This window comes from Alligator mississippiensis, chromosome 9 (assembly GCF_030867095.1).
Source record: "Alligator mississippiensis isolate rAllMis1 chromosome 9, rAllMis1, whole genome shotgun sequence".
Lineage (NCBI taxonomy): Eukaryota > Metazoa > Chordata > Crocodylia > Alligatoridae > Alligator > Alligator mississippiensis.
In genome coordinates, this window is record NC_081832.1 from 11,129,190 (window position 1) to 11,153,596 (window position 24,407).

The 24,407-nt window shown below is 39.9% G+C and overlaps 1 long non-coding RNA gene across 1 annotated transcript in view; it reads right to left on the reverse strand.

Moving 5' to 3' along the window:
* Positions 1-17,392, reverse strand: part of LOC109282426 (uncharacterized) — a 28,105-nt gene extending 10,713 nt beyond the window's left edge. Inside the window, exons 1-3 of the long non-coding RNA XR_002089400.2 lie at positions 17,211-17,392; positions 15,834-15,949; positions 5,647-5,720 (exon numbers count right to left, since the gene is read on the reverse strand). This is a non-coding gene — a long non-coding RNA (uncharacterized LOC109282426). The remainder of the gene's footprint in view (positions 1-5,646; positions 5,721-15,833; positions 15,950-17,210) is intronic.
* Between the last annotated feature and the right edge of the window lie 7,015 nt (positions 17,393-24,407).

Genomic DNA, 24,407 nt, shown 5'->3' on the forward strand with positions numbered 1-24,407 from the left:
TGTATTTCTGGGTGTGTCTACACGTTCATTAATGCACTGTAGTTACTGCACATTATGTTTAGTACTTGTATAGCCAAGCACTAAATCAATGCACGAGAACTGGTGCTACTCTGCAGCAGCAGCAGCACATGGCTTGTTAGTGATGCTAACTGCACAGTAGCTTAACATGTTTTTTGCTGTGACACACTACTGTATTAGGCTACTGCGCAGTTAGCATCTCGTGTAGATGCGCCCTCTGTTGATCAAACTTCTCTCTCTTTTTTTTTTTTTTAGGGGTAGCCAAAAAATTCTGTTTGGGGGTCAAGAGGGGAGGATTCTAACTTTTAATTGAAAAATGTCCTCCCCTCAAATTTTTGGTTTTTACTGTTTGAACAAGAAAACAAAGCCTGTGTGTGTGCTGGGTGGGATATTTTTCTACTGAGTATTTTTCAGTCTGTTTAAAGGTACAGTAAGGAGTCTGGGTACTCTGCACGTGTGTGCAGACATACTTTCAAGTATGCTTCTATGGGAATTTCTCCACAGGGAGAATGCTTCTATGGGAATTTCTCCATACTCAGAGAAGTAAAGACAAAGTCATGCTCATGCTGTAAAATAAAATCACTAAGCTGCAGTGAGCCAAGTCCTTTGGCTTGTGAATAAACATGTCCACACCAGTGTAAAAGGCACTTTAATTTACATAGCTCAATTTATGCCTTTAGGTAATTCATATTAATGTGCTCTGGTGTCCCTGTGTAGACAGTCCCGGAAAGAATTCAGGGGTATTTCTTCACTGATTCAACCCCTTGTCAGCCTATGTCAGGTGTGAACAGCCTCAGGTTCAAGCGCAGTTGCTGGTGATGTTCTCAAACACAAGCAAAAGAAAACAATAGCAGAGGAGCAAAAAAATCTCTTCTACTAAATACTGAAAAGAAATTTTAAAAGAATCAGAATTTAGACAGGATGCTCAGCTAGTGTAATTCTACATCGTTTTATTGGCTTCAATAAGAAATGCTACTTACATCAGCTGAAGAGCTCACATAGAGAAGGCCCATTACCCAAATGTTTTTTTAACCAGTCCAAATTTTAAATAAATAGAAGCTGACAGCATCCCTTTAATATGCGTCTCCAAGGTACCCTGAATTGTGCGTAGACAGGGATATGAGATTTCACTGAATTTAGAAGCACAGTCTGGAATTTCATAGGTGGAGAAAAAGGCTTTGAAGTTTTCTGTTTTACATGCTAAATAGTGCTATTGACTGATTTAGTGCAATTTCACATTCAGGGGGTGGGGACATAAGAAAGTGGTGGCTTTTTGTTGAGTGTGATGAGGAATTATTGACAGAGAGGGATTCAAGTTCCACTTGCTTGCAAATTTGCTTTCAAACACAACAAGTTAACACAAGCAACGTCTTCTCACAGTACGATGCAAGATTTAGTAAAAACCTGGCACATATGGTGAACTTAAAACATTACCTGGCTCTCCAAACTGCTTTAAGGAAAGCTGTGCTCTTAAGGACCTGTGTGACTTGTGTGCAGTTTAAACATATATTTTTTATTTTGCTAGAAATGCACAGGTCACCTCACTCTTCCTCTGGTATTAGAAATGCTCTTTTACCCTATCTTTACACTGAATGTTTAGGATTCCTGAAATACTTAGCTTCCCCTAGAACCTTTACCCAGCATGATTATGCATTGGTAGCAGGGATACATCTTGCATAATAAATCTGTGTGCATTTGGTAAATTAAATATGCCATAAATATTTGGAAACACCGAATTTCCTAATGAGAAGTGACCTAATAAGTTGCACTTCATTTTCACAGTTTGCAAAATTAGGGGCTACTGTTTTAGGAATACATATCATACACAGCACAGGCTTAATGCAAATACACTAAACTGCGCTGCGCAGTCTTATTTCAGTGTGTGAGGACCTAGACAAATGCCTAGTAAAAAGCAATGAGATGAGATCCTGGGTAAGAATTCGATAGAGGTTTTGTTAGTATCTCTGAAAGGAAACCATCTTCTGTAGAAAAACCCATTTTCCTCAATAACATTTATTACTGTCTTTACATTTTATGGGCAAAATATTTCCACAGACATAAAAGTGTAGAAAGAGACAGGCAGAAAACAGTATTAGATAGCGTATCGTGTATAGCATAAATATCTGAATACACAGGTCCTGTGCATAGGTATAAATGATACATATTAAGGAAATCGTCTCCCTGGCACCAGAATGTTTCCTATTTTATTTTGTTTTATATGTGGTACTGTGTTTAATTATTTTTTATGTAGTTAGAGCCAGGCCAGTGGGCATGAGAAGTCCTTAATACTAGATATTATTGTGTGTCAGTGAAAGGAATAACCAAGACAACTTGCAACATTCCTGCCTCAGTTCCCCCCCATATTCTAATTCACAACCTCTTGGGCCTATTAAGGTCATCTGTCTGTTTGTAAAGCTCTTGGATATCTTTTATAAAAGAGGTCCTAAAAATGCAACCTTACTTTTATTAGCATGAGCAAACAAATTCAGTTTAATAAAAGGCAGGCCATACTAGGTAATATTACCTATTTGCTGAAGTCTCTACCTTGCAGCTCTCCCTTAGTGTAACTCTCAGTGTTTAGAGGACTGTATTCAGCTTTTTACTATCTACTCCATCCACTAATCAACCGACATGTTGCTTCCTTCAAAAATGTAAAAATTCTGCTGAAAGTCAAAGTGATATTTTGAACTGTGAAAGTCCTAGCATTTGTCAAAGCCATGACAGAAGTGGAGCCATAATTGTTATAGTGAGCCCACGATATCATAAGGAGGGATCAATTTTTAGCAAAAACCTGTGCTATTGCATGTAAACTGCCTGGGTGGGTACCTCACATATTTGCAAATACTGAATCTCATTAGAATATATTACTGTTTCTTGCAGCGACAAACATGATGAGTCACCATTCCGGCAGCTAGCCCTCAAACTGTGTACTCTTTGTGCTCTACTTCCATCTGTTGCAATATATTTGGATTGCTTCCTAGTTCTCAAAAGTGAAACCAGGTATCACATCCAAGGTCTGTTCCTCAATGCCTGGCCTCTGTTTTTCAAGCCTGACTTCTCATAAAGCATCACCGTTTCTGCATTATCATTACAGACTGTGTTGGAGTGCTGGGGGCAAGTGGGTAGGCAGAACAGAGTGGTTAGGGGCATGGGCAAGATTCACCATTTCCTATTGTTAGGGGTTATTTGGACCCAAGGGCAATACCACCAGGCCGTATTCATGCCATCTCTCCTGCTCCTTCCCTTCAGTGCCATCTGCACTTACAATTTTGCTGCTGCTACACTTTTAGGGCAGTGGGTCTTTCTCTGGGTGCTGGGTCCAAGAGTTTACTCCAGGCCCTTTTCTATCACCCCGTTGTGTACAAAGAAAACTTTTGATCTTCCTTAATTTAGGAACTGCAATAGTGGCCTTTGAAGAAGCTTCATTCTAATCATAGGTCTGTCCCATTGAAACACTGGTTTTACTGAAAAGGGATTTGCTTGGCAGTGAAGGGCTGGATTTGTTCCTAACAGAGGTTACATTAAGATTCTTTGGAAAAGTCAGCTGTAAAACCCTTTCCCGCAGGTTCAGCTGTTCTGTTATAGGTCACATCAAGTTACATTAGGGGAGACATTTTACATTGTGGACTGGAGTAAATTGGTGTACCTCCTTCTAATCAATAGACTTACATTGATTTATGTGGACCTGTGCCACTGTCCTTAATATATTAGATTAATATTACATTTGACACCATATAACAAATCTAATCAGTTCTTTTTGTAGACCTTAAGTGGGCTGAATGTATACCCATGCAGTTTATTCTATATTAAGTCAAAGATAATTTCTACATGCCGGAAAGATTTTTAATTATAATTAGTATATCCTTACACTTTATAGCTAAGAAAGGGAGGAAATTTATGGTGTATGATAGAGCAGTGCTATGCATTATTATAGCATGAAAACAGAAGCATATTTTCACAAGTTACTCTTTGGTTGTCATGTCTGTTCCCATAACAAACAGTGGTATCCTATTTCTATGATAAACCATGATGTGACATGTGTAATCCCACACCATTTGGTTATGTCCATTCACATGTACAAGAGATAGTCCATTTCTACCCCCTCTCCGCATGTTTTGATACAGCACTTCCCAACTCAGACCCTGAGATTAATCCCTCGTAATGCAATGTCAGTCTTATGGAGAGCATTGCTGTCCTTGCCATATGTATAAAATGACATGAGGAGAAGAATAGGATCCCATTTGTTTTTTTTTAAATAGATGCCTACTACAGACAATTCACCTGAAATCTAGCATGTAGCAGGTACTGGAGTAATTTCAGAGCATATTTCACCCATATGATATCCCAGGCACTGGAACAGATTTCCGTCAAAATGGTTAGAAAAACTACTGAACTTTCTCTTAGTCTTCCAAAAAACAAAAAGAGAGTTCTACTTACCCCCCAGTCTCCATGGAGGAGATGGGGAGGAGAGGATTTGGGAAGCACAACATGAAGGAGGGACAGGTATGGACCTGTCTCCCCGGTCCGACTCTCCACTTATGCCCCACTCTATGGGAACCTATGCTGAGGAAAGGAGGTAAGGATGGCGATAGTAAGAATGTTTTATAATTTTTTTTTCTCTTACTGAATACACAGAGAATCCCCATCTTATCTATTAATGGTAAATTAATGCTTGCTCCCCAGCCCTTACATAGGTTTCACCTGCTCATATTTGATGTTCTCCTGAGGCAAAATGCCCATTTTATTTTGGTGCAAATTCTGAATGGCATCACTGTTGGATTATTTCACCCCTTAAGAACCTATTTAATCCAAACCAGGTTAAAACCTCTCTTTCTATATTGCGAGACACTACCCCAGCTTTTAATTGACCACTACTCTTCACTCTGTAATAGCATCACCGGTAGATAGGTTGCCACCTTTCAAATGTTGCATACAGAGATAAATCAAGAGAAGCTTAATCTTATCAGTCAGTATGAGTTAAGGTTCAACTTTGGCTTATTATGGCATTTCATATATGGTAAAATCTCTTTGAACTCAATGGAACCCTACTAGGATCCAGCCACGTATCGTCCAGCTAGTCATCCTTCATCAAATGACTCTAGCAGGCGTTAAGCATCTCAGAGAATCAGGCCCTTTAATGAGTTAATTATGGAGGATTACCAATTTATCCACAAAATAACAGATGTAGCCAATCCATAAATTTGCAAGCAACAATATGACCAATCAATTAAAAGCAGGCAATTATGCATGAGACAAGACAGGAAGATTATCATTTTTTTTTAATTTTAAAAAGGACACTAATAATAAATGTATCTAAAAAGCTGAGATTGCAAGAAATGTCAAAATCTTGGAAACAACAGCATGGAACTGACAGGAATAATTTCGTGTTCAAATTATTATAAGAAATTAATTTTAAAAGAACAACTTCTCCCAAGGCTACTTTTGATTCAAATTAGAAAAAACGAAGCACCGGCAATTTTGCTCTCCAGGACATTTACCTTGTTACACTTTAAAGCTATATATTACAGTACATTATTATAATAGGTTTTGATAGTATGCTTTATGAATAACTATTTGTAATAAATAATTAAGTTAGAATAAATGGAAAATAATAAATGTTGTATTTACCAGATATAATACCATGATGTGGCTGTAGTTGAGACTTCCTTCTTACCATTCCTCATACTGGAGGCAGACAAGAACTGCAAATAAATAAATAGACAAACATTACTAATATTTGCTTATTTTTGAGCGAATTCACGGTGGCCACACTTGTATATCACCTCTTTCTGTTTTCTGAGAATGTGTGGATAAATACTAGGTCAAGGCACAAATGTTTGGAGAAGGAGTTCAAAGTTTCAGAAACTGGCACATGTTAAGTATTTAGTCAAAGGTACTTCCTTTCAAACCTGGATTCAGGAAAACAGGAAAAAACTAACACATCAGGTGAAATCATGTCTGCAGTGAGGCCACTGAAAGTGTTTTCATTTACTTCATTGTGCCCAGGGATTATCATGGGCCCGTTTGCTTCTGCTTGCTGGGCTCCTCTGACCTGATCCAAAGTTTCATGAAATCAATGGAAAGATTCCCATCAACTTCACTGGGGTTTGAAATAGCAACAAGAAACTGGATGTGACTACTGCATTTACTGCAAACCCCAGTCATTCAAAATTAATCAGCCATCCTTCAAGAACTGGTGGGATTGGCTTGAAAAAATCATGAAGTAATGACAAAAGTAGAAACAACAGGACGTACAATTTTTATGTCTTTGTGGCTCTTCTTTCACTGCTTTTCTCTCAAACCACGAGGGGTGGAAATGTCCTTTACATTTTAAAGGCAAGTGGGTTTTTTATGTAATCATGTGACTCTAGGAGCTGGGGCTTCAAGAAAAATACCCAGTCTTGTGGCACTTGCGATCTTCTTGTGTCTCTATCCACATTTGACCCTTTTGTTACATATGACTGTGCTTGTTTATTATACTTTGCACAATCTTTCATTGTACATGTGCCTTCAAGCAGGTCTGTGCCACGGTCAAAAGTGGTTAAACCAATGGTATAGCCCCATTTCTTCATTAGGTCCCTGGAACATCTGACTCTGGTATGTTCAGACATCACCACCTTTGAGACATCACCACCTTTGCCATGGTTCATCAGCCAGCCTGGTGGTATGGACTTGGCTGCTGGAATGTACATTTTCGTTGTTGGGTATTTTCTTCGGTCTCTTGTTCCGCATCCATAGTCACGTGTCCTTGGGTGTGGCATCGAGAGGTTGAGTGCTGGTGAGGAAGCTCCTGTGTGTCTTCAGATGTTAGTGTGCTGCAGGATGGTTGTACAGTGGGTGTCTCACATCTTCAGTTTGTTTCAGTTGTTCTATCCTGCTGTGATGGACTTGTGATGAACCTGAGAGATTCACAAACATCGAAGCCTGCAGGTTGCGACTATTTTGCAAAACAAAAAAGTCACTTCGCCCCTCACTTCCCTGTGCAAAACGCTAGTAAATCACTTCCAAAAAATGAGTGCCTATATAAAACCAGGATTTCCAAGTGCAGTGAGATAAAATCAATGCATGCAGTATTTGTAGTAAATTATTCATTCAAAATATGTCTACACTAGAACTGCCAGGTGGGACAGCAGGACAGGAATGAATAGGACTGAAGATGTGGTGGCACAGATTTCCATGGAATCCATTCACACCTGATGCAAACCTTAAGTGTCTATTTGTACTCCTAACCTGCATTAACCCCATTTATTGTTATTGTTACCAATATTAGCTAGAATAAAGCCAGTGAGGATATGTCTACCCATGCTTGCCCATGGTATTGCACATGTCAGAACTTCTGACCTGAGGAATCTCCTTTAGAAAGGAATTAGTTGATCGCTATGAAAATACCTCTTCCCAAAGAGCTGATTTTTGCATATTGTTCTGAAGACATAAAACCTAGGCTCAAATTATACCTGCTCTAAGTTATTCTCCTGGATATTCCAAATGCTCAGACCTGCCTTCCTTACCTGTATAAGTAAACTTTACTCATGACCACAGCCTTATTGCCTTCATACAGAACTATTTGTATGAATCAAGAACAAAAGATCAGGATCTAATTTATTTACCTGCAAGTTAAAAACAGTACCGAAATATTTTTCAATAGCAGCAAAGAAGTAGGTACTTCAATGAGTTTCAGAAGCTATCACGGCATTTATCACGGCATTTGATTTATGAGTTTTAACATGTCCTGGAACAATGTCAGAAGAAACAATCAGAGAAGCCTGCAGTCATAACATGAGACTACTAGAGCAGTGCCAGAATCTGAAGTCTTGTTTCAAGGGATTTTGCACAGTATTTTTACCATTTTGTTTCATATCTTCTTATGAAACCAACATTTTGTGTCATTTGCAGCTCTAGCAAGTTACACAACTTCAAAAAGGAGACAGTGGATTTGCTGAAATTTGGGATGGAAAAGCCACCCTCACTCCAAAAATAGTCTCATTTCCTTTATGCAATGGGTAAATGCTGCCTTGTTTTCACTAGAAGAATTTGAACAGAAACTGGGCACAATTTCAAGTTCAAAACATGCTGCAAAAATATTGAATTTCCAGTTGTTCTGCATGTTCCAAGCTCACCTGCATGCAAGCATTTCTTATCAGCTCTCAGTATGTTTACTCGATACAACTACCTCTTTTGAAAGGGACAAATGATAGTCCACATTCCTCTTCCCTCTCTCTATTATGTTTTCTCCTTTTCTTATTTGTTTTGTTTGTGCCTTGTTATTTCATCCACGTGTGGACTAGATAAACCATAAAAGTCCTTTCTGCCAACACAAAGCCTGATCACATCGTCCTACAAGAAAACCCATGGAAAGGAGACTAGAAGAAAAAAACCCCCATAACCTTACCTCCCCCCAGTGTGCAAACCCCAAATAGTTGTATCAGGGCAGGATTTGATCTCCTGTAGGGACAGCAAGCCCATTCTGAAATCTGCAGGAACTGTGGCCATTACACAAAAGCCCCATGACTATATCCATCCTGGGACCCCTCCCTCCTGCCCCATAGTAGCACAGTTCCAGTGAATGCTCTGAGCCCTATGTGTTTATTCTTTCCTTTCTCAGGCAAAGAGACCCAAAGCTTTTGCAATGCCTCACAAATTATAGCTGTCTCCCTCCTGAGCAGTCTCCAGGACAACCAGACACTGAAGAGCTAATTTTCAGAGGTGCTGATCACATGCTGCTCTCATTAAAGTTAACTCCCACCAGATGCTTTGTGCTCCAGGATGGTGGAAAGGACCCCGAGGGACTGGTAGCACTGATGTAACTTAGAGCAGCCCTTATGGTGCTGTAAACCATACCGGAGGCTGCAGCAATCTCTGGCTGGCCACAAGAAAATGGAAGTGGGAAGGAGCCTTAAAGTCAGCATTCCCTGCTCCTGTGTTGGGCTTTGAATATGACTTAGGTAGTCCCAAAAAATCTGGCCTCTGAACCTTCTCTAATGTTCAAGGAATTTTATTAAAATACCCAGTGAGCTTGCTGGAACTAATATGTAGCCCTGTATTAGTCAGGGGTATGGTATATTTTTTAACCAATGTTACCTCTAGCAGGGATAAAGTTACACTGGCATAAAGATGCTGTATCCCAGTATGCTGTACCATCATTCTCTTTCACCACCATTCTCTTTCACCGATGGGAATAACCTATATTTCTGTAAAATATTTTATACCAAACCAGATCTGCTACTGAAATTTGCTGTTATAGCTGTTACAGTCATATTAGTATGATAAGCAGGATCAGTACATAATAAGGTCAGATCAGTGGACAGGGCTTCTTCCAGTACTTTTGCCCCTTTAAACTGCATGCACATTATAGACTTTAGCTGTAGTGTCACTACAGCCACTCAAGAGTGGTTATAGCACTATAGCTGCACTCTTGAGGTAAAAGCAGTATGACTCTGATACTTAGATAGAGCTTTAGAACTGATTCTAGTGTAACCGAAAGCAAAATCAGGCCTTGGAGCTGGGACTAATTTTGTTTTTCTGTAAAACAGTAATGCTTCTATAAGCAAAACAACTCAGTAGACACGATCAAGGACACTGCCCTATGGCACTGTAGCTCAGCTCACTTTGAAAGAGGTCTGAACCTAGGAAGTTATTATTATTATTATTATTATTATTATTATTACTACTACTACTACAAAGGAGAAGGCCAGCCCTAGGTGCTCCAAATGAATTATTAAAAAACATATTTCAGAACAATATCCATTTAAAAAGGAGACAGGTCAGCATTCTAGTCAGCCCTGCTAATGAATGAAATGTATGACTTGGAAAAGCACACATTTTTTAGCTGTTGTTTTTTTGTTTTTGGAGGGGGTAGCAGGGGGGATGATTTAGCTAGACAAATCCCATGATGTTTTTTTCCTCTGAATTGTAAAGCCAAACATTTATCCCTTATTAACAAGTTCATCTCTTATTCCATGAGGTCTTCTTCTTTTTTTTTTTTAATGCTCTTGGCAAAACTATTCTGAACAAAGAGAAAGAAGCTTCCCCTCCTGTTGTTTTGCAATCTCTGTAAGCATTTATTCTCATGCAGACAAAGCCCTCCTTCCTCTGTGGAGTTGTTGTGTTTCATAAAATGTCCCAAATTCCTATGAATGAAAGCTCCCAAAGACAGACTGTTCTGTTTTGAACAAGTTATGACAAAAATAGCCAAAAAAAAAAAAAAAAAAAAGCCAGCTCGTTGGATTAGGAATTGCATGAGGTCAGCAAATTTGGGTACAACCACAACTGCAAAAAAAAAAAAAAAAAAAAAAAAGACCTAATTATGAGTGGGGAGGGGCGGCGGGAGGGACGGGAGAGAGGGGAGGATCTTTTTGAACTAAATCCAGAGCCTCTTTGATCTTTGAATGCAAATAGACACACAGTATAAGCCTCTCACTAATTTCAGTGGGAGCAGAATTGGGCTTTAATATGGCAAAAATAGCATTAATGTGGACTCACACTCTGCCCACCATGTGATTACTCCTGCCAGATGCAGAAATTATTTACATGTGAGGATAGTAATGTAACAATACCAGGCCCTGTTTTAGTTCTCTGAAGTTTTTATATAGCACCTATCACCATCACATCAAAGGCCTAACCCCTGCATAGCTCTGGCTGCAAGAAATCCTTGGAGTGGGAACAGATTTGGGGAAAGTTCAGAGTGGAGCATAATAATTTCATTGCTTGGACTTGGTTATTTTTTGGTTTTGGGGTTGGTTTTCTTTTGGACTCTGAATGCCATGAAGCTTAGGGTTTCAGTTCAACCCAGATGAGGATAAAGGGCAAATGCAAAATTCAGATCCAAATCCAGTGTCAGAGTCCATGAGGGATTTTGCTTTGTGCCAGTGTCTAATATTATTTCTATCTGTAATTATAGAGAGAGTAACAGACTGTCTAGTGTCGTCTAGGAGACAGGGGGCAAGGCGGCAAGCCAGAACCTCCTGCCTTCTAATCTTAACTTTGTGACTCAGTTTTCTCTTCTTGTAAAGTTAGGATAATAATAATAATGCTGACCTATGGTAGCACAGATGGGCATAGTTAGTCAGCAATAAGGACTAATCTTGCCAGGTGGTTTTGGGAGGTGAGGTGCAAGGAGATACTTGGCACCCCTCAGTTTTAACTAGTTTTATGACTAAAAGAGATAGAAAGGGGTGTATGTGTGTGTGTGTGTGTGTGTGTATGCAGTATTAGTTATATAAAGGCTCATGTGCTAGGATCCTGTGATTAAGCAAGATAGTTATATAAAGCCTCTTCTGCTGGAATCCTGTGATTAAGCACGAATCTCAGATTTCATATAAAACAGTAAGTCTCCCCTGTCTCCAACCCTGCCAGCTACTTGCCCTACTCCAGCACATTGTTCCCATGGCCATTTGCCCTCCCTGCCACTTACCCCCCCAATGCTGCTTACCCTATACTGCAACTCTGGCTCCAGCCCAGCCTGGGGCATGGAGCACAGTTGCTCCAGCCTTGATCAGGCAGTGACAGCAGCTCCCCTGGCACTGTGTGGTCTTTCCCCCTGGCTGCACCTCCCCTCCTCCCCCCAGTCTCCCCCACATTGCCCCTGCGTGAGCCACCTTGAGCCACACTGGCCTGGACAGGCAGCAGTGGCAATGACAGCTTTGGCCCTGACTGAGGCAGCACCTGCAGCTCTGTCCCTGAATCCAGGCCCAGTACCTGCCCCAGGCTGGTACTTGAATCCAAGGGGAGCCTTATTTTCCCATGTCAAATGGGAGGTGGAAAAACCTCATCTTGGATTCAAGTAAAATGGTAGTCTTTGTGGCATGTGATTAGTTCTCTAGGTCATATGATAATACCTCTGCTTCCTGAATGGATGGCTCAGGCTTGAAAGTATAGTAAATAAAACAAATATAGAAAAGGATTAATAGCACCCATGCACAAATTCCCATCCCAAACATTTCATCTATGCCAAAGTTAAAAAATAGCAGATAAAAGGGGGCAGAAAAATGAATATAGAATACTGGTTTGAAATTCAAATAAATGATTACAAGCCCCATTTTAAAGACAAAATCTATCTCTTCAGCTGTGTACAGTGTCCCCAGGTATGTTGATGGGTACCTTACAAGTACCAGTAACAAGGAAGGAAGTCAACTGTAATAAATGTAGCATTCTTGAAATATTAAACATGGAATGTTATAATATTGTCCACATATTTTAGATCATTTAACAAAAGATATTCTAGTCTTCAAATCTATGTGATCTCTGATGAGTGAGTTGAAAGTCCAGTGTTGCCCTTTGTTAATTTTTAACCTTGGCACGTGGATATATTCTGATTTTTTTAATCTGTTTTTTTTCAATTCATTAGTAAAACCTTTTTTCCCCTCTACATTTGAATGTAAGAGATACAATTAAGCACCATTTGAACAACATGGTAATAACTAAGCCAGATAACCTATCTCGATCTAATCCAGTTTGAACAAAGAAAGCAATTCAAGTTGAAACTGAAAGCTGATTAAAAATATGAACTGCTAAAGACAGCATTCCATGCAACTTTAACAGAATCATGAAAGTTTAACAGTTGTGTGTGCGTGCATGCATGTGTGTGTGCATGTTTCTGTGCTTTTGAAACTGCTGCATAGAAAACAGAGAGGAAATATTTTAAAATAGCAGCTGATAAAATCTTGACCATTTTTTTCCTCTAAATTATATCAATGTGCTTAATGTGGGAAGGAGGAAGTTCTACTTTTGATTCAGTTGGAAATTTAGAGGAAATAGGTTTATGCAACAGAGCTATTACTTTATTTGCAAACCCTTAAAAATACTCTAAGAATCTAATTGCATTGTCTGAAATGCACTTTAAGAAATAAAGTTAGATTTCACAAGAAAAAGACCATTCAGAATTTAAAAAATGCAGTTTAAATAGTGTTAATACACCCCTGCTTTAAGAAATCTTTGAAGTAAGCCAAGAAGAACTAGCTAGTCTGTTTAAAGGTCATATGTATCTCTCTCATCTATTTCCCGTTGGTGCAATATGCCTTTGATAATCCCAGGAGTGTACATTGTTGTTTTACATTTCTATCCAAGTTTAATTTCTTTTGGAAGACACAGCATTGTCCAAGCTTTATATGCAACCTTAGATATTTGTTTAATGTTGTTAATTATACTCTTGTTCAAGCTTTCAGAAGAAGTTCAGTGGAGATTTATTTTCAAGCACAGAATCTATTTGCTAAGGAATAATATGGGGAAAACAAAGGATAAGGCATATAAACTCTTTTTTCCTGCAAAGAAAAATAATTTAGCTATGCACAGATTCCTCAGCCTATAAAAAGCTATTTTATTTTGAATTTCAAGAGGAGATTTTTGCACTTTCCCACTCTGTTATGCTAAAATTAAAATGCAAACCATAATACCTGTGTACAGACCAACCAAATAATAACCATACCTCATGTATTAAGAGTAGAAGTGAATTTAATAGTTTACAAAAAGGCAGCATTTCAACAGGGCTGTTTAGCTACTACAATCACATGTAGACTAAAAGATGATACAAAGAACACAACTCTTAAAAAAATAGGTGCTCATAAATCATGGCAGTTTCTAGTTAATTTACTAATGGGATGTGAAAATTAATGACTAACTTAACTCCTCTTTTCAGCCCCTGAAGTCAGTGAAGGTACATCAGGAAACCACTTAGCACAGTGTGTTCAATTCTTTTGTATATTGAAATTCCTGTAAAGAGGAATCTCATTTTGTACCAAATTTGGGCCAAATTCTTAAGTCTGCTGTGCTCTACTTAAGAGACTGCAGCAGGAAGGAAACTGGCTTACATGGGCTGGTTGTTGAGCATAGCAAGTGGTGAAGAGCTCTGTCCCCATGTGTGTCTGAGGGGAATGTCAGGTTTTTGGCCACAGAATGGAGGTGTGGCCATAGCACATCTATATTCCAGTGATTTCTGGCTGATGGAATAACTCCTTGGTGGCCTTTGAAGTAGTAATAGAAAAAGCAGCACTGAGTCTGCTCTAAATTCCTTTTTGGCTAAGTACAGACGTTCAGGAGCCATTGGCAACATGTAGGAGGTGCGTGGGTGCACGTGCACCCCCTGAGATTGGCCATGCACCCCCTGGAAGCTCCAGCTGTGAAATCAACTGCTGGAGGACCCCTCCCATCAGTGATCGGGTGCCCCACCAGACTCGGGAGGCACCAGTCACCCATGAGCATTAGCAGGAGGTTAAATCAATTCAAAACGGCTGCCTGATTAAAGGAAGTTGGGATGGTAGGGCTAGTGGTGGAATTGGGGAAGCAAGCAGGCTGGGGGAGGGGAGGGGAGGGGAGGGGGGGATTGAGTGTCCACCAGGGGATGGGGACAGGTGCAACCTGCAAGGAGTGAGGGGCAGGTGCAACCCATGGTTGGGGTTGGGGGACAGGTGTGACTCATGAAGGGTGGGATGGAAGGGCAGGCGTGCTTTGTGGGTGGGGCCAGGGCAGGTGCAACCCACAGGGTGTTTCTGGGAGTGTCTGGCAGGATTAGTGGGGCTCACCTAATTTCCGATCCAACAATAAAACCTCCTGGTTTTGACCTTCCGCAAAAAACATGGAAGGCTGTAAATCAGGTCGGAACCGAGCATGGCCACTGTGGTCATTTGATGCACAAATGGTGAATTAGGAGTTCTGCAAAATGTTACTGTGGCAAATTAATCAAACTATGGACCACATGACTACACTCATCCCTCTATACATATGTGATGGTGACATTGCAGGGATACATCCCCTTTTCTCAAGAGCAATTACACTGATTAACTAACCTTAAACTGGATTTATAATTGTTGCTCCAAGTCAGCCATACAAAAGAAGGGGGGCTCATGGGGTCTGCAGGGAGGCTTGCGGGGACCAGGAGCTATTTTTAGCCCCCTGCCCTCTCCCCAGTAAACCTACACTCCCACCCCTCCCACCCTTCCTCCCACCAGGGCTTACTTGCTTGACTTTGGCAGTAGCAAACATTGATAAAAGTGGCTGCACCTGAAGCAGCTTGCAGGATGGGGGTTGGGGGGTATGCTTGGTTGGGGGAAGAGGGGCTGGAGGACAAAAAATAGCCCAGTGAGAGGGTGGGGATGAAAAGCGCAGCCTAAGGGCTGGGGGCTGGGGCCGGTGACCAGGTTTTCCCAGCCTCGGTGCTGTGCAGGGAAAGTGTACAGAAGCTCCATGCACTGGTTTGACCTTGGCCGAGTATGTTTTATACTGCATCACTCCAGATTTATCTTAAACCAGATTCCACAATTTTTAGACCACTTTGTGTGCATGGAGCTTCTGTACAGTTACAGGTTTAGACTGATTTCCAGTCATAACCAGGTCTGTAAGTATAAGGTCGGCACCAGGACAAGCTAAGTTTAAATCAAGTGGCCATTTTGAACCTGATTTAACCTCCCCAAATGTCTATATTTAGGACTAAATTGGTGCCTGAGGATTAGGTAGCTGCAAAGTACTTTTACAATCAGCCTTGTGGCTCCTTTTTCCTCTCTTGCCTCCCTTAGCTTGTGCTAGGTACAGAAAACTTGGTTCCCAGGGTTTGCATGGGCGTTTTTCATTAATAAAACTAGTCCCGAAGTTGTCACCCTAGGGCCTGAAAAGGACTTGCTGAAGTCAATAGATGAAACTCGTGCAAATAAATGTTCACCACATTAGTAACAGATCCCAATTGGCGCTTTCAGGATTTAAAAGGACCCAGCTATTTCATTTTTGTTTCTCTAAGGTTATTTTAGTGGTTTTAACATGGGATAAATGTGCCAGAGTGACTGTCATGTTGGAGACTATAATTTATCTACTTAGTTACAGAACAGCTATACCTGGAACAGTGGTCAAGCGATCCCCTTCACTTTGTACACTTTGTAGTTGCCATTTCTTCATCTTGTGTTGAAAGCATAGATTGTAGTAAAGACCCTAGGCTCATTCAATCCTTGACCTTCAAAAAGAACCAGACATTGAAAGACCTTATCCTTGGACACTGCTATGAAAAGTAGCCATTGTAAAGTACAAAAACATACAGAATTAAGTATTAGTAACCGTGAGTTTTATTAACAGCAAGCAGATGTGTGTATATAAAACCAGTCACTAACTTCTCCAGATCCTGTTTCTCTGATTGTAAGCCATGAGCTTCCTAACAGCTTGAAGTCAATGGGAATTGTCCTGAGCAAGGCTTGAGTAAAAGCCAGACCCATTTCTCTGTCTTACCGCACACTAACCTGCCCACCTGCACTATAGGCCATAATAACCTGCATACCTCTGGAAACAGAGTGCTCCAGGAAGCATTCTGCTCTTCTGTTACAGCTCTGCCTAAGAGAAGCAATCAAGCCATGAGCAAGGGTGTCAGGATTGAGACCATACATGGTATCTATAATTCAGTCCAGAACCCAGGCAGATACTGAAGAGTAAGCATTTTAATCTAGTAGTTTGCGTGTTTAAAGACAACAGCTTTTGGTAACACATTATGCTAAACACTGTAGCTGTTTAACAGATGACTGTAAATCTGAGCAAATTGCTAAAGACATGAAACTCCAGAAAGCAGGAGGAATGATGCAAACAGAAGGTCCTGTTCTGACTCAGTCACTTACTGACTTGTTTTACATTTTTACTGCAGGTCAAAAGTCGTCAAGAGTATGAAAATGAAAAAAAAAAGGTTCTTGTTTTGGAGATATACACCAAGCTTTAGTATTTAAAATCACACACTAAGGGGCTTTATATGCAGCCTCATTTATCTTGGATTTTTGCATAATTTAAACTAGAAGTGGTAATACATGCATGGTTCATTTATTCAAATTATACAGAGTTAGTATTCTCTCCTCTTGAATGTAGTGTGCATTTTAGGAAAGGTGCCAGATACATGAAGGGAGGAGAAGGAGAATATAAAAAGAAGAGGGTGGAACAAGACCAAAGATACTTATTCTCTTTTCTGATGTTTTCCTAGCTCTCATAAAAACGTGAGTGCATAAGTTAAATCTCTTTCCCCTTGTATGACAAGCATATTCTATACAGATTTCTATAAATCTCACTCACGTTTGCTGTATTGCTGGTTATGTATGCTACCTAGATAAACTGTTGCTTTTTCCTGTAGATTTAATAGAAACTAGCTTTTCATACAGCTTGGGTTTTGAAGTCTTTTCTTTTCACTTCTCTTTCTTTACAAAAGACACTTGTCAAATTTATTAGCTTAAAAATTGACCTACCTTGGCTGCATGTCCTATATCACAGATTTTAGTTTAAGGATTACACATTGGATGTGTAAGTAGGTCCCGTAATCCTCCACAGCTCTTGCAAAACGGTGTGTTTACAATGTAGTTATACAGCAAATAGGGTACTTTTAAATTCAGTTTTGCACTGTAATATGAGACCATACTTAAAAGCGGTACAAAATAAAGGTTGAGAATGTTTGTTAAACTGAAATCTCCAAAGCAGCCTTAATTAGTATGTCACACAAAATATAGTTTTGTTCTTTAAAGGAAGGCACATTCAAGGCAGCCTTTACAAGTTCATCACTGACACAAATGGCTGGAACTCCCATTGAAGCAATTTTTATTCATGTGCAAAAATAATTCTGCCCAAGAATAATTCTGCCTAATTTTTTAGGCTTCTCCTGACAATGACCCTTCAATAGATATGTTGGTTGAACAAACTGAAAAAGCACACTTTTTATTTTAAAATCCTGCGTGGAAGAGCCAGCTTTTTGAGATCTACTCCATATGATGCCCTTATCTTGCATAAACTTTACAATAATTTTTAAAAATATGTTCAGACTTATGGCACCTACTTAAAATGTATGGGCCAGGTCCTCAGTATCAGTTGGCATAAGCCCTTTAGATTCAACAGCAGCTGAGGATGAACTTCTGCAGTAGGTAGTAAAAGGGCACTTATATTTTCAAAACACCCCTATTTTTGTGCTTAATGATTCAGATTTTCAAATGCAAATACAAGCTTTATAAACTTGCTATTTTTGGTGGGTCTAAATTTGAAAATGCAACTGTATGAATGCAAAGTACAATTAATATGATTATTTGTTTTACGGTATTTTATACCTATATAATCTAGGTCTATATATGCACCTTGCTTGCTAATCCTTACTGCAGCAGTTCAGTCAGAAGCATTTTTTGTTCTTTTCTAACTGTTATAGAAGAAAATTGCAACTTATCTTCCACATCTTGCCAGTTAAAAGTGCAATGTACCCTTTAAACTGAGATGCCTCCAAAGCAATTGTGTAGAGCAAAACTAGAAGAAAATAAGTAAGCACCAGCTTCTTACATGGAACCACTGAAAGGGATAGCGTGACTAGATGGTGCTGTGTAACATCCTTCTCGTACCCCATACTAAGGTCAGTTTTGGCCATTGGAGGCCAAATCCGTCTTCCTCAGGATGCTCGTTGCTCATTGGTTTCAATAGGATTGGGATTTAAGAGTGAGGCCAATTTGCTGAAGGGCAGGTAAGGCATGGAGTCATCATTCTGTTTTCCACCATTGTTTTTCTGTGGCTTGAAAAAGTGTCATGACTTCAGTATGTAAAATATGAACTCTGTGCATTAGCTCTTCCCAAATGCTAATGCACAGCTGTGTCCTTTGGATATTCCAAAGCTGACTCATCTTGCAGCACAGCAGCCTCACAAGGCTGAAGTGGAGGAGGGGCCTGGCAAACTAGCCCTTTCAAGAACGACAAGAATTCTTAACAAACACAGTATTTAATAATCCATTAAAACCATTTTTTTCCAAGAAACACATTTTCCAAATGACTTCTGATGGATTTCAATCAGCTTTATTGATTATTTCCCCATGAAATCTATGTCACAAGACCAGCCTGCCAGATTCTTTTGTCTGACACTACAAACAACTCTAGCCAAACATTAAGATTCATCAGGGGTGGGGGGGCAGGGGGGAGAGGGAGGATTGCAGCTTCTTAAAGCCACATCAAGTATGTTAAGAGACAAAACTTTTAAGTTAAATGGTAGAAACTAACACAAAACAGCTTCAAATTTAGTTAACTCAGTTGTCTTAAGTAAAAACACATGTTTGTCTGATATTCATTTTCAAGACAATTAGAGGGAACTAGTGTTCAGCAAACATCTTTGTTCTTCTCCTATAGGCTTTGGCTATTACATTAATTCATAAACACTTGCGAACAGGTGCCCATTTGGGACAATATAGGTAATGCAAACAGCTTAGTGGCCCATTAACCAGATAAACTGAAGTCTGGTTCAGGACTGAAGAGAATAATATTCAGTAGTCAATTAAGGTTGGTGGGAACAGCTGTAACCTCAGCTCTGAGCAACAGAAAGGCATAATCTGTCTTTATGCTAAGCCTACCTTTTCTTTCCTTTCCTTTATTCTTCTTTAACCAAGCCTTACCTTTCTTCTTCATCTTCGTCTTCTTCTTCGTCGTCTTCTTCTTCTTTCTGTTTCCTTAACCAGCAGGGAGAAATATAGATAAGAGAAATCCCGGCCCTACTGAGGTCAAACAGTTTTGAGAGTAACTTCAATGGAGTCAAGATTTAAAGTACATTGAAAAAAACAGAGAGAGGCTTTATGATACAGGGTTTAATGCATGTTTGTTATACTCAGTTAACTGCAATGGACTTACCCCAGCAAAGAGTTAGTCCCCACAGAGTGGTAAACATGTAGATAACACTCATGGCTCCGTTTCCTTTTCTTTTGACCATGAAAGTACAAGAGAGAAACATGGTCTGATGCATGTTGCATATGGATAAAAATCATCAGGGGGTTGTAGTTCTCCAGAGATAAGACTTAATTGGTGGAGAAAAGCCACTGGTAGAACTAGCTGAGAATTTATTGTAGCCTTTGATCGGGAGTTTGAAAAGTCCTTTGTGAATCAGAAGCATGCCTCCCCATCCATTATTAATGGATTTGTGCTCCTAACTCACTTAGTCTGTTTTTAAAAATCTCATCCTAAATGAGCAAATAAAAAATTGTTGTTGTCAATTTGATTATCTTTCTCAAACAGGTTTACCAGGCTTCTGAAATGAGCATTGCAGTAATTTTCAAATCCCAGCTAATGAGCTAGGAAATGCATAAATGCCACACCCCTGCCTGGATTTACTGCTATCACACAACAGATTTGCATGTGGTAGAAGCATAGAGATGTACCCTTAATTCTTTCTCCTGGTATAAAGGATATGCATATGCTTGTATTGGGAGTAAAATTAACTCTGCCTTGCATAAATAAGCAACATAACGCTTTGAGTCAGAAAGCCCTTAAAATACAATTTGAGGCAACTTAACTGATGCCTAGTTTTGGGCTGGCTCTCTGCTTCTAAATTAATTTAGAAACATCATTTTTTCCTAAAATATGCTTGAAAAACTGTGCACCCAACTTATGTGTCAAATGGTTCAACCGACATTTATATCACATGGAGATCAGATGTCTTCCTAAAAGCTATTTGTAATTCAAGCACAAGTTGTTAGGCCCAGTGCAGCAATTATTGGGTGACTTTCCCTGACTGGTCATAAAAATCTTTGAGATGCTCCTAAACCACATAACTGGCTCCATACGGAGACAACTAAGCATGTATAGATCAGTCCAGATTATTTTTATTTTAGATTTAAAAAAAACCCAGGTATCCAAGAAAGAACAATTTCTTAATAGCTCCAGGAAAGGAGGAAATGTCTATCACTCTCTTAAGAACCTTCATCCTGAATCCTCTCGAAGTCCCAGGGCTAGAAATTAGGTAAAGAAAAGACTCGCAGAAACCAAATTAATAGCTACATTTTACTTTGTTTGCCTTCTCTCTCATGAAGGTTTATTTTGGCCACTTGCATGTATAATTACAGTAAGTAGATGTTCAAATTGGATCTTTTTTCCCCCCTGAAAATATTATCCTGAGGATCCCAGACATGTTGTATTAGGGCACCTAGTGTAACGGTTGAAATTAGAAGATGACTGCAGTCCTCATTTGAGGGAAGGGAGGGTGCTCAGTGTGTGGAAATAATGTGGTAATGGAAGGCCTCTATTGTAGGGATCATAGAAAGGAAAAGGGTTTTTTTGGGGGGGGGCGGGAGGAAGGGGGGGAGATAAGAAAACTGATTTGAGGCCTCCCACCTTTGACTCTGGCCTGTGAAGGGCAGATCTGCTTCAGGACAACTTCAAACTTCAATCTGAAATATCATTAAAAGAAAAGAATAAAAAACATCAAAATCAGAGGGAATTATTTCATTCGTAAGTGAACGTGGCATGTAACCAACTGACTGCATTCAAGCAACTCGTTTCCATAAACTAAGGTAAATCTCTCCACTCATACCAGACGTGAGTCTCTGTTATCTTTGAATTGTATACAGTGATCAGGATAAGAAAATAAGTCTAATTTTCCCCAAATTAACATGAATTATTCTGTCTGTATTCCTTGTGGAGGAATGCTTCAAGACATAACATACCAAGGAGTTTGTACGGTAGAGTAATGGCATCTGGTAATCAGCAGTGATGGTGGATATTGCAGCTATTCTACTGATTGGTGGTGCATTTTCTCCAGTGGCTGTGTAGACCACCAGGTGAGACCAGGCCAAATCTACTGCCGTTATAACAGTAGACAGTATTACCTGCAGCTGTCAAGGCCAAGAGCTGGGCAGCTGGAAATAACCTAGTAACGTATATGGTTCCAACAGCTTCTGGTAGAGGAGCAAGTTAGAGGGTGGTATTTGTCCTTACCCCTGGTGGAAGACATGGCACCAACAGGCGGGTAGACTGGGCCCTCCAGCCTTGGTTGGCAATCTGTCTAGGAGTGGAGCCCCAAAAGGCAGAGAGATTTAAGATCTTCATACCAGGAGCTCCTGTAGCCAAGCTGGCTCCAAATGTACTGTCTTCTGCCTTTAGGATCAACCAGCTAGGCCAAGAGGGAGACACTGATATATGGGCAACTCAAGCAACTCAAGCATCTCCATATCAACTGCCCAGGCCATTGCAGCCAAAACTGAATGGAGAGGATACTCCATTTTTCTTAGCAGAGTACTTATGTCTAAACTGGGTATCCTGGATGGAGATGAGTTCAGACACCATATGAGTCTTGGTTTCAAACACCTCAATTTTGGGGAAGGTGCTAGGCTCCTTCTTTTGAGTCAGCCTCTATAAATAGAGAGATTAATTACAGATTTGAGAGCCCTCTAAAGTTTGAAACCAAGGTTTTAGTTTAGCTTTACATTTCATTCATGCTCTCTATTCAAGCAAAAAGGGCTTACATTAGTGTGAAACTTAGTCCAATACATAGCAGAGTAATGCACTTCCATCCTATAGGCATACAAGTATATTGGCCAAGTTTCTGGTATGGATGCCTCTAAGGCTAAAATGGTAAAGTATGCTTTGCACCAGTACAGAAAAGCACTCTCCATCAGATAAACATACTATAATGGTAAAAGCACAGTTTGGCTGTATAACTGGGATGTTAGGAGCTGTTGCTGGCAAAACCATGTCAGTTAGGAGTCATACTTTACATTCCTGACCCTTGTAGCTAAGTCAGTAGAAATATTTTGCAAAGACCTGCTTTAAATTGTACCACTTCACAGTGATCTCAGGCCAGTATAATTTCATCTGTACAATAAGAGTTGTACTGCTAGCTTGATTTTTATCAGACCTCTGGTCATTCTTTCCTCTCTTGCTGACCTGATCAGTCCTCATAAAATGGAAATGTGTTTTGATTTATATGTTTTCATTTTCTTTATATTTGCTTATCCTTAATAATGATTCAATTTAATAATACTGAAGGAGAAGTACTGAAAAGTACTCATAAAGTGCTCATTGGCTGGATCCAGATGTGCATGTGCAGGCACATGCAATTTGTGGTGCCATAAACCTCTTTGCAGTGCCACAAACTGCATGCCCAGTATGTTAAAATGTGCCCCATGCTGGCAGCAAAATTTGCCACTGGGAAATCCTGGATAGCAAAAAAAAAGCTGAAAAAAAATGGCATAGCCCATTCCACAGGAGCATGCACCGGCAGACATGTAGGCTCAGTCCTCCAGGGAGACAGTCTGGTGGCTGGCCAAAGCATCTCCCTTCCCTCCAGTATGCTGGGAGCCTGGAGAAGTGAGGAAAGGGCAGTTTGCCTGAAGTGGGGCATTTTACCCTTCACCAAAGTGCATGTGCAGGGGTGTGTGCAGTGGCAACCAGTAGCGGCACAAATTTGTTCCACTACTATTTTTGCCACTGCAAACACACACTCCTGCATGTGGGGATGCGCCCATTTGGGGTTTTTTAAAGCCCTCTATTGCCAGCAAAAGCATATCAACCCTAGGAAACTTTTCTTAGTGTAACTATACCACTACACAGGCAAATCTTTTTCTAGTGTGGACTTGGTTTTAGGTGTGGCAGGAAATGTAAGTAGTTCAATGGGTGGCTCCCTTCCAAGTAGTACTGAGCCAATGTACAACATGCAGGACAATGTCCTGTCGTTAAGATGAAACATAAAATTGAGCCTGGCCTGCTGTGATTATTAAAGTCCCAACAACACTTTTTGCAAGAATAGGGAGGTAACTTGTTTTGCCCGAGACAAATTCCTATACTTTGACTACATCTCACTCCAGTTGGGTAAGGCATGGTGCAATTCCACTGGGAGCAGCATCAGTTTACACCAAGAGGGAACCTGGCCCTTTATTTCAGTTTGCTAAATCTGTAAAGCGTGTTAGGATCGGTTGGAGTGGAAATAGGGATATAGCTAAGTATATAGGTCAAATTTATTTTTACTATTTATTATATAAATAGCCATAATAAAAATATAAAAATATATATTATATACTGTGATTTTTTTTTTTTGATTTTTTTTCCTAATGATGTTAGGCAGTTCATGAACAATGACTTGTATCTCACAAGATCACTCCGAAGTACTTAATATTGGGAGAAGACTATGAAAAAAAGCATTAGAAGCTTTATACCTTATACAAAAACTATTGAGGTAGAATATCCAATAGGGTGCAAAGAGGTGCAGATGCTTTTTCCTCACAATACTGTATTTTTGGTGCATATGATTTTGATTTAATACTACTTATTTCTGAAGCCTATTAAACCAGTTGTCTTAATCTGCCTTACCCTGCGATGTATTTGCACAATGTAATAATAGTATTAATAAAAATCCCTCTATAAACACACACCAGCTGGAGCAAGCACTTCAGTAAGAGAGTGAAGTGACACACATGTACAGTGTTACCCATAGTCACTTTATTACAGATAAACATTTCATTTGGTCCTTCTCAGGAATGTTTTATGCTGGATATCCTGCCTCCTCTTCACTCTCTGCAGTGAACCAGCAGCTGCCACAAATCAGGAAACCATCCTACTCCCCTCCCCATGAGGGAGTGGAAATTTCTGTTCCCCATCTCTCCTCTTCCTATGCTCAACCAGAGGTGATAATCCTTTAGGAATGAAGCATTTAACACTTGTCA